Here is a 10,468-nt window from a genome sequence, read left to right as displayed (position 1 = left end):
ATTACGTTCCTGTCTATCATCATGTGGATTTCAAACTGCTGGGCTGAAGATGGTTTCAGGATTTGCTTTCAAGAAACGGAACGCAGCTCGCAGTGTCAGGGATCAAACACACATGCAGCGGATGGAGTTCCAATCTTGCCTGGACTCAATCATTTTGAGATGACACCGACAATCGAGGTGGAGGCTGTCACTACCAGTGGAAAATCGAAGCACACCACAACATCCAGCCAAACCAGCAGTATCGCCTCTGCTTTCAAGAGACGGAAGGAAGCTCGCAATGTCAAGGTTCACGAAGTTCGTACACCGGTTGGAGCCAAAGCCCATCTTGGACACAATATTTCCGTGATAACACCGACAACAGAGGTGGGGGTTGCCGTTACGCTTGGAAGATCGAGTCTAAACCTACACCTTCCTACAGCATTTCAACGTGTCGAGTGTGCTTCAAAGAAACTGTGGGAAGCTCTCAGTGCCAGGGTAACCGCCAAAGCTGCAGTAAATGGAGCGCAAAGGAGAATCCCGAGTGTACCTTGCCATTCCGAGATGATACGGACAACCGAGGAGGAGGCTGTGCTTATTACTGGTATCTGGATTGCCAGTACTCAAAATGTGGGGCAGCTTTGAATTGTCCAAGAGACAGTCCATGTTAGATGCACGACAACAACCATCTCATTCAAAAAGTGCACTTTAAAGTTTGTCACTTGCCGAGCGTGTGATTTTAAACTTGCCTTAAACCAAGTCTTAGTAGATTTTGGGCGTTCATAAAAGTTATTGACGGTGCACGTATATTTTAAGATGTATAACAATTCAATTAATGTCAATGTTTGCATAAAATAGTGAAAGGTCTCGTAAGTTTTTGCTATGTAAACTTTAACTTCCGCCCTGATTAAAGGTGCAATTTAAAAGTGCTAATAAAAATTTAAAAGAGACAAATTGTTGTACATTATATAGACTCCAGAATCAATTTGCGGCCAAAATTCTGGATATCCTTTTTGGACTTATAAATGAACAAGAGAGGATCCTAAAAAAAAATCTTTATGGGCAAACTGTGAACGCATCTCAAATTCCGTCCAGATCCGAGTTAGTTCTTACTGGAATGTTACCGTCTATTTTTCACCTATTTGTCGGCACTACAGGTCAAATAAAACTCGGGCCATGCTAGCAGTGGTGTCGTTGAGAAGTTTAATTTTCTGACGAACATCCCCGACCTTTACCCATGGGACCTTTTTCTTCACTAGGGAGCTTAGGCAACGACGACGGTGACGCCGAAGACGACGCCTAGTCAAAAATGAATTTACATTGTTTTTGAAGGAATTCGCAATTGTCTAGATCTCCTCAGTACGCCAATGGCTTTAAAAAATTGCTCAGGCTAAACATGGAATGACAGCGTTCAATTCCAAATGGCAATACGAAAAATTAGCCGTCATTGTTCGCGTTCCTCAGACTACGCGGCACTTCATTTCATGCCCGACATCACGTTCTTGTTTTGCAGAGGACGGCAAAGAAACGTACTAAGATTTATAACGCACGTGCACAGCTATTGTTTAGCTCAATAAACCCTTTGTTTAGTGACGTTCCCGTTGCCATCGTCATTGTGGCTTGCTTACGTTCCCCAATCTTGCAATCCCACTCTCTTAACAAAGAAGCTGGCCAGGTTTTTGGAAATTTCATTTGCCGCTATTGGAAGGTAAAGGGAACAACAATGATTTCAAAAAAAACATCAATATTTGGAAGATAAAACCTTCGGTTTTCCCTCATGAAAATGATAATGCTGAAAAAAACGAGACGTGCCAAGAATTCATTAAGCGTTTTAACGTTTACGCTATCGTCGCTACAAGTTACGGCCTTCTCAAAGTTATCAAACGCAAATGGAAGACATCGTCAATAGAAAAACAGAGGCCAAAAAAAAAAAAAAAAAAAAAAAAAAAAAGAATCTGGTTTGACCCCTCTAACGCTGCTGTACACAAGGTAATGACTGAAAACAAACTCAAAAGTGAAAATTGAAGCATCAGCTACGGTTTGGACCATTCCGATATGCAGAAAATAGGCCAGTGGCCTCCGTTGTTCAATGGGTGAATAGCACTTGCTCAAACTTATTAATAATTCATCAAGTTTAGGCAAAGAAAATCACAACCGGTCTTAATTAGCACAGATTTTAACGAGTTTACTTCTCCGTTTACTCCTTAGTTTTCGTTTCGATTCAGATGTATCAAGCACTCGATATAGTGTTTCCTCGGCTATCCAAACACGACTTCCAAAATAAACTGAGGAATTTTTTCTTATGTCAACCAAATCAAGTTGGTTTCACTCTCTGTGAGCATTTGTAGTTGTTTTGAATTTCGAAAACTGGCGGAAAGGTCGGGTAAAAATCTCTGCCACCTTACACAACAAACGTAGCTTTATCGATCGAGAGTAGGCGATCAATACGCACGTCAGTCTTAATGACAATTGCGGTAGTTCCGTGAAAACAGACTCGAGGTATACGTTTGGTCTTAATTTGATGTAGATCGTGAGATTTCAATGCTATTGAAGTTTGTAGGTTATGACTTGCTTATAACCTGAAGGTTTTATTAGATATATAATTACAGGTATTAAAACAAAGCCAGCTCTAACAAATACGTTTGTTATACCTCCCAACTCAAATACGATTGGAGGAGAACGTGTCACGTGTCGTGGGTCAAAACTCACTAACTCCCTAGGGCGAACAAAACTCACTAAGTCCCTAGGGAAACAACAACTTGAACTTTCGACTCGCAGGTGATCAGGTTGTGCTCCTTGCAACCGTGGCAAATTTGCGAGCAGTTTATTTATTTATTTATATTTTATTATTATTAACAATATCTACATTACCTTTACAATACGTACAAATAATACTTACAATACACTAAAATATAACAAAAGAAAAGAAAAATACAGTTACATTCACTACTATAACTTGCAAAAAGTTGCGTTATATCCTACAAAGTGCAAAGAAAAGTAATATTCAGCTCTAAGTTACAAATTTCTTGTCAATTAAAGGTTTCCATTTACTGTAGTAACCTTCAGGTGAAGTAGTCCTTGTTGATATTTGCTTTTCGATTTCGGTCTTGTTTTTCACTATTGTTAGATAAGTACTAAAAAACAAAGGTTCTTCATTAATGCTACAACAGTATATACAGTATTTCGCAATTAGTAAGAGGTGATTAGTTAACGTACAAAGGCGGTCGTTATCTAGGATACCATATAAGGTTTTCAAAGTTGATAGTTCTAGTTTTATTGCTGTAAGAATCTCATACAATTCCAGAAAGATTTTCCAGAACTCTGATACCACCGGACATGAAACTAGCATATGCTTTAGATCTTGCTTTGTTTTTGAGTATAAATAGCAAATATCACTGCTCGCAAGTTTAGCTATAAATAATTTAATTTTCGTAAAAACTATGTCATGTAAAGTTTTGTACTGGAACATAGTTAACTTCGTTTCCATAGTGATAGAGAAGACTAAGTGGAAGTATTTGCTTATTTAGTCCGGTGTTAACCCATTGGCAATAAGGCGTTGTTTTGTGGTAGCTTCTTCAAATATGTGCTTCACGAAACTTTTCTGTATGGCTTTGGCTGTTGGCACTTTCAAGTTCTCCCATGGTTGTGTAAGATGCTCTTGTTGTGCACCTTTTCGCTTTATTGCCTTTTAATATTCTTGTGGAATAGCGTTTATTACTCCATAATAGGTCAAGAAATTTGTTTGCAGCTGATACCGGAGTTTAAATCCTTCATAGGTGAGGAAATCTAGATTCGGGTCGAGAAGGTCTTTTAAGGTGTAAACTCCTTTATCAAACCAAGTACGGAAAAAATCGTCTTGTTATCAATTTTCATATCTTTGTTATTCCATATGATCGTTTTCTTTGTGCATGGCATTTTATTATTCTGCACATCCTTAAACTCAAACCAGTATTGTAACATTCTCTTATAAAAGAGTGGTAGTTCTTTCATGTCAAGATCCTTACTGTTACAGTTACAGGTTGAGAGGAAGGTTAAGCCTCCCAAGTGTAATGTGGCTTCATTGGGAATAACCGTCCATGCCGAATTCCCGCTCAGGTGAAATCGCTCTATCCAAATAGACTTTAGGGCTTTGTTCATTAAAGTAAAATCAATCATATTCAGACCCCCGGTTTTGCGTTCGCCAATAATTTTGTTTTTTTTATATTTAATTTTTTTTATTTTGGCTATTCTGTTGTCCCAGATAAAATTCAAGGCGATTTTGTTTACCTGATCACAGAAGTTTTCAGGGATTGGCAGTACGGATGCATTGTAAATAAGCTTTGAAAGGCCCACAGATATAACAATGTTGATCTTGCCTAATAGAGTTAGTTTTCGTCTCTTCCAATTGTTTAAGGTCTTTTCCAAAACATCCAATTTTTCATAGAAGTTAAGTTTATCGCTAGCTTTTTTCGAGTTTGAGAAGTGTATTCCTAAAGCATAAACAGAGTCTTTCGGCCACTTAACGTTGAACGGGGTATCTTCTCTGTTTTTCCATTTTCCCAGCCACATTGCCTCTGACTTCATATGGTTAATTTTTAATCCTGAGCATCTTTCAAACTTTTCCAGGAGGTCAAGCAAAAGACTCATTGATTCGGGTTTTTTTTAGAAAAACTGCTGTATCATCCGCATACTGTGGGATTTTTATTTCGCGTGCTCCTACTCTGATGCCTTCAATTTTCGGATATTTTTTAATCGCAAGTGCAAGAATTTCAATACCAAGGACGAAGAGTATGCCTGATAGTGGACAACCCTGTCTGACACCTCGCTCCAGATTGAAAAAATCAGAGGCATAACCATTGTTCGTGACACAGCTAGTTATGTTGCAATAGAAAGTTTGTATCCAATTTTTGAAGTCAGGACCAAAATTAAGTTTGTCGAGCGTCTTAAAAAGGAAATTCCATTCTATAGAATCAAATGCCTTTCAAAGTCGAGGAAGACAGCAAGACCGGGGAGGTTTTTGGCTGCGGTGTAGCTAATAATATCACTAATGAGTCTCACGTTTTCACCAATATACCTTCCTTTGATATAGCCAGTTTGATCAGCGTTTATCACAAGCGGCAGAACGGCTTCCAGTCTTTTTGCAATTGCTTTCGTGGCAATTTTGGAGTCTGTGTTTAAAAGTGAGATAGGCCTTAGATTGCCAAGGAGATTGGTCGGTTTACCTTTTTTCGGCACTAGTGTTATGATACCTCTTCTTTGACATATTAATAATTGGCGTTTTTCAAAGCCATAATTTATGCTTGCAATAACGTTTTGTTTAACGTAATCCCAGAAGAATTTGTAAAATTCGCATGTGAAACCATCAGAGCCCGGGGTTTTACCATTGTCCATGTCTTTTAAAGCTTGGTAGCATTCCTGTTCGGTTAGCACGCCTTCACATTTCTTAGATTGCTCCTCATTAAGGGGTGTTAACAGGTTGTTGTTAAAGAATGCGTCAAACTCGGAATTATTGGGATTAACATTTCTAGTAGAATATAAACTTTTATAAAATGTTTTCTCTTCTTCAAGTATTGTCTTGGCGTCGTCAGTTTCTTCACCGTTAGATAGTTTTAGCTTTGATATCTTTTTCCTTAAGAAATTTCTCTTTTCTAGAGTGAGAAAGTACTTAGAAATTTTTCTCCGTTGTCATACCATCGCGCCTTACTGCGCAGAATCGTACCTTTAATTTTTCTGTTCAGTAGTTTTTCTAATTTTACGTTTGGTGTATAATACTCGTTCAGCAGATTAAGGTCATTTCTCGAGGAACATAGTTTTTCTTGCAGATCATTTAGTTTTATTAGTAACTGATTTTCTTTGTCTTTTTCTGATCTAGCTCTTTTCTTGGAGTGCTGCACCGTGAAGCTTCTAATTTCCATCTTGATGACATCCCATTTCAGGCCAAGATCTGTGACATCCTTGTACTTTTCTTTGAAAGCCGGAATGCTTTCACACATTTTTTCGACATATTCCTTATCTTCTAACAAACTTGTGTTAAATTTCCAGAAGCCAGGGCCTGATTTTTTGCGTTGTTCGAACGACTGTATATTCAACATAATAGCAAAGTGATCTGAGAAAGGAGTGTGCATAATATTACTCTCTTTTGTTAGATAAACTAAATCAGCTGTGATTAGAAAAAAATCTAGTCGGCTCTGAGACTTGAATGCTTGGTCACGCCACGTAAACGACAGAGCTCGGGGATTTAATTCGCGCCAAATATCCGTGAGAGCGAAGTTTGAGCATAGATTTCCAATTTCGTATATGACAGCATGTTCGTTCGAACTTTGTTTCACACTTTTTCTGTCTTTGGGGGCTAGCGCGCAATTGAAATCTCCTGCAATTATCAATTTGCTATCTGAAAATCCGCTCAGAGTTTGGTTGAAATCTTGTTAAAATTTGATTTGTTGTGGAATGTCATTCGGAGCGTATAGATTGGCAAGGACAAGGTTTTGATTATCTAGCTTGATTCCAACATTATTGATCTTCCATTTTTGTCTTTGGTACTTCTTATCACCTCTAATTGATATCTGGGGTTAACAAGAATCATCACACCTTTGCTATGGTTGGATCGATGGCTGTAGAAGATATTTCAATCCCATTCCGATCGCCAAATGTTTATAGATTGTTCGGTACTGAAGGTTTCTTGGAGAAAATAGCAGTGCGCGGTCTGCCTATAAAGCCATTTAAAGATTTTCCTACGTTTGATAGAATTATTTAAACCTCTTACGTTTAGAGAAATAATTTTAAAGTTAATTGATGAAATTCCGTTATCCATCATGCATTAATGTATTAAAGCGGTTACTGATTGATCTGAATTTGTTTGGACTTATCTTAAAACTAGCCTGTCGTATTTGACTCGCTTTCTGTAAAGCATACTTGTATCTAAAAAAGCAGGATGTAAACACAAAATATATGCAAGTGGCAAACAAAGTGTTTCTGTCGCTTCTATACATAAAAGGAAAGCACATACAAAACAATAACAACAAGATGACACCTATTGCGTAAAAACGCTCGTAAGGGAGTGTTATGGTTAGCCGGTGTATGCAGATTCGGCTCTGCTTAGGCTGTTTAGAGTTATACATGTATATAAAACTGTACAATGTTCTTTCTATTGATAAAGGTAACTGTAGATTGAAAATTTTAAGAGAAAAGCGAGGAATAAAGCTTTAGGGTTAAAGCATAGTTCCAAGAGGCAGAAATTGACTTACGTTGTAATTTCGGTCTCCATGGGGCTCTCTTTTAAGTGCTCCGGAATGGTTCCACAGGTATATCTTTCTCCACCTACAACAAGATGTCGATCAATAACTTTGGAATCAAATCCGAGTGCTCTGGCTTTTTTCATTGCTTTGATCACAGTGCGACGTTCCTGCTGAATGGCTTTAGCATAGTCCTGCGTGATGTAAGCATCCTGATAGGTTGTGGAATTTTTCAGATCTTTTTTCCTTGACCATACAAAGTCTCTGTCTTTGCGACACACAAACCTCGCAATAATTGGCCTCGTTTTTCCAACTGCAGGCTTTCCCACTCTGTGAACGGCATGGAATCTGACATTAGTGACATCTATATTCAGATCGTTCTGTATTAGGTTAATAATCATTCCTTTGCAATCTTCTCCACGATCGTCTAATAGATTCACGAATTTCAAGTTTTCGCGACTCGTGTAGCTCTCTAAGGCAATGTTGTTTTCTTTTTCCACATTAAGAAGCAGCGTTGTTTTCTCAATTGAGACTTCAGCTCGTAAGCCATTTATGGAAAAAACATTAATACTCAAATTGGAGTCGTTCTTTTACGATCGCACAGTTTGCTGTATGCTCTTTTGTAGTTCCCCTGTCAGAAGTAGATCCAAAAGACCAATTTTAAGGGTTGCCCCCTACTGCTGTGACTGTGCTGAATTCAGCCTGATCTTTATTTGAGTTTGCACCCAGTGCTAACTTAAACCTTTCTGATATGATTCGGCGTTGAGATTGGTATGGTTAGTAGTTCAATTATATAATTTGTTTTGCCATGATCTGCTTAAGGTAAAATTATAGTTTCAGAATATTTTTTACAGCTTGTTTCTCAGGAAAATCTATTTGACGGACTTGCTTTTACGCATAAAGAAAATAATTAAATTACAAAAAAAAAAAAAAAAAAAAAAACCCTGCAAGTACACTGCGACCCCTACTCTTCTTGTGTTTAAATATTTGTATCCCGCCGGAAATGTTGTACTATAAAAATTTTCGCAGATCGATTTAGTTCAGTAAGGTAAACACCGCAAACCGCATTTGTTTGGCCATTTTAAACGCCATAATTTTAATCAAGATGATATCTTTGTAAAACAATACTTCATTGCTCAAAACTTTAATGATATTCCTAAGTAGCCAGCTAAAAATAATAGTTTTGTAGTACTTCGAATACCCTCAAGTGAGGAACACTACCGTCAGAACTGAATAAGTTTTAAATTAAGAGAGAGAGAGAGAGAGAGAGAGAGAGAGAGAGAGAGAGAGAGAGAGAGAGAGAGAGAGAGAGAGAGAGAGAGAGAGAGAGAGAGAGAGAGAGAGAGAGAGAAACAAAAGCAAAGCAAAAACAACCTTAATTTAGATGGGTACATTAATGAAAATGCCTATCTACATTAATAGAGCATTTCCTATTAGTCAGTGATTAATGTGAAGATTAGACCATGTACAACGAATGTCTGAGTCTTCTAGCCAGGGACAGAACTGAACTTCTTACCGTCGTCACTGCGGGCCAAATTTGCACACTTCCCAACGTTAAGATAAGTGTATTAAGGATGATACAGAGCGTGAATTGAGATCATTTTCTATTGGTAAGTTATAATGTTAAGAGTACTCCATATAATTATTTATTTTGACATGACAATCCTTACACCGCTGCGTGCAGGAAACGTAATTGCCAATTGATCTTGCTGCAGACAAAATATTTTGTCAGATGTTAATTAAAAATTGTAACTTGCAATACCATTGGAAGCTGTAGTTTGTTCCTCTTCTGATGGGAAGTTTTTATTTGATCCTGTTGTATTATAAACAGTACAAGTTCTGAACACAGCTGTAATACAGCGGGTTGAGCGGCAAAACACAACTGATGGTTTCGCTGGGATGAAATTAGCTCGCCACTTTGAATACCGAAAAACACTGACCTCAATCGCGAACGATCACCAGTGAAACGTTCAGTTAAGTACCAGGCCAGTTTAAAGGAACTATCATGTACAACACAGCTATTATTGTATTTTTATTTGCTGCCATACTTGAGTCCTTGATCATCATTGTTCGCAACATTATCACCATATTCGTGTTTTGGAAGCATCGCAACAGACTCAAGCGAACTTGCTTTCTTCTTATCAACTTGGCTGTTGCTGATCTGTTTGTTGGATTCACAGAGCCAATAGCGTTAGGACCCTTTGACGTTGCGGGGCATCTTGAAGAAACAAGCTTCAAAAGCGCTCACAATAAAAATATTTCAACCGCTTTCCAAGTAACTTTTTCTTTTGCGTCAGTATTTTTCCTCGCACTCAGATCATCTCTCTGGAACGTGCATATGCTTTGATTTCGCCGCTCCGCCATCGAGTCTCGAGTACTAAAGGCTACATTTACAGTGCCACTTTTGCGTGGGTAGCTGCAATATCTTCGGGTATATTAACTTTGCTAGCTGTATACGACATTTTGGATTTCTCATATTGGATAATTGCAGTCGGTTGTGTCATGGTTTTGTGTTTGGTCACCATCTCTGTGTCTTACCTGACAATCCGAGCAAGACTTAACAGCAGAGTTCCTGTCATGGATACCACTCATAACAGAGAAACTGAATCTCAACAGAACGTAAAATTCTCTAGGACTCTGTTTATTGTGATAACTGCCTCTCTTCTTTTTTGGATTCCAGGTATTGTAGCTAACTCCACTCAATATCTCTGTTTAGATTGTGTACCGTTACTTGTTTTTCAAATTCTTAATATCTTCCGTTTGGCCAATTCTCTTGTAAATCCTGTCATTTACATTTTTAGAATTCCCATGTTTAGAGAAACGTTTCAACGAGCGAAGCTCTGCAAGCAGTCGAAGGAATATACAATTAATTACACACCTTGAGACTTGACGACAGCAATGGAACTGCTCTGCCTCGTTCTCCGGCGTTCCTCATTGGTTTGAGCGCGGTGCGCATGGAGTTGTGGGTCTGTTGGTAGTCATCAAGCTCTGCGCTCCCAAATGCAAAGGTGACGAGACAGCTTCTCTGCCATGGTCAGAGATGTACCGCATATCGAGGCAAAATTATGAAATGAGATAATACCCCGTGTTTGAGAAATTGCAAAAAAGCGCCTTGAAAAGAAAGCTTTCGTATTGGCCTAACTAAAACAACGCAGTGTTCTGTGATCATAACGCAAAATTCTTAGCTCTGTTGAAATGCATGACATTAAAAAAAAAACAAAAATTAAAGAAAAGAAAAAAATGCTTTTAGTGAATAGAAAATTATTTGTCATTGATCGCTG

At 38.2% G+C, this 10,468-nt stretch overlaps 2 pseudogenes; both read left to right on the top strand.

The window, feature by feature from the left end:
- LOC149114846 (uncharacterized) overlaps positions 1–744 on the top strand; it is a 1,649-nt pseudogene extending 905 nt beyond the window's left edge.
- Positions 745–9,192: 8,448 nt separating this feature from the next.
- On the top strand, positions 9,193–10,468 carry LOC149114845 (adenosine receptor A2a-like; annotated as a pseudogene).

Source organism: Orbicella faveolata, unplaced genomic scaffold, assembly GCF_042242905.1.
Source record: "Orbicella faveolata isolate gen_17 unplaced genomic scaffold, um_ofav_v1 contig_13, whole genome shotgun sequence".
Classification (NCBI taxonomy): Eukaryota; Metazoa; Cnidaria; class Anthozoa; order Scleractinia; family Merulinidae; genus Orbicella; species Orbicella faveolata.
The sequence above is the reverse complement of the archived record's forward strand: the minus strand, read 5'-3'. Positions and strand labels throughout refer to the sequence as shown.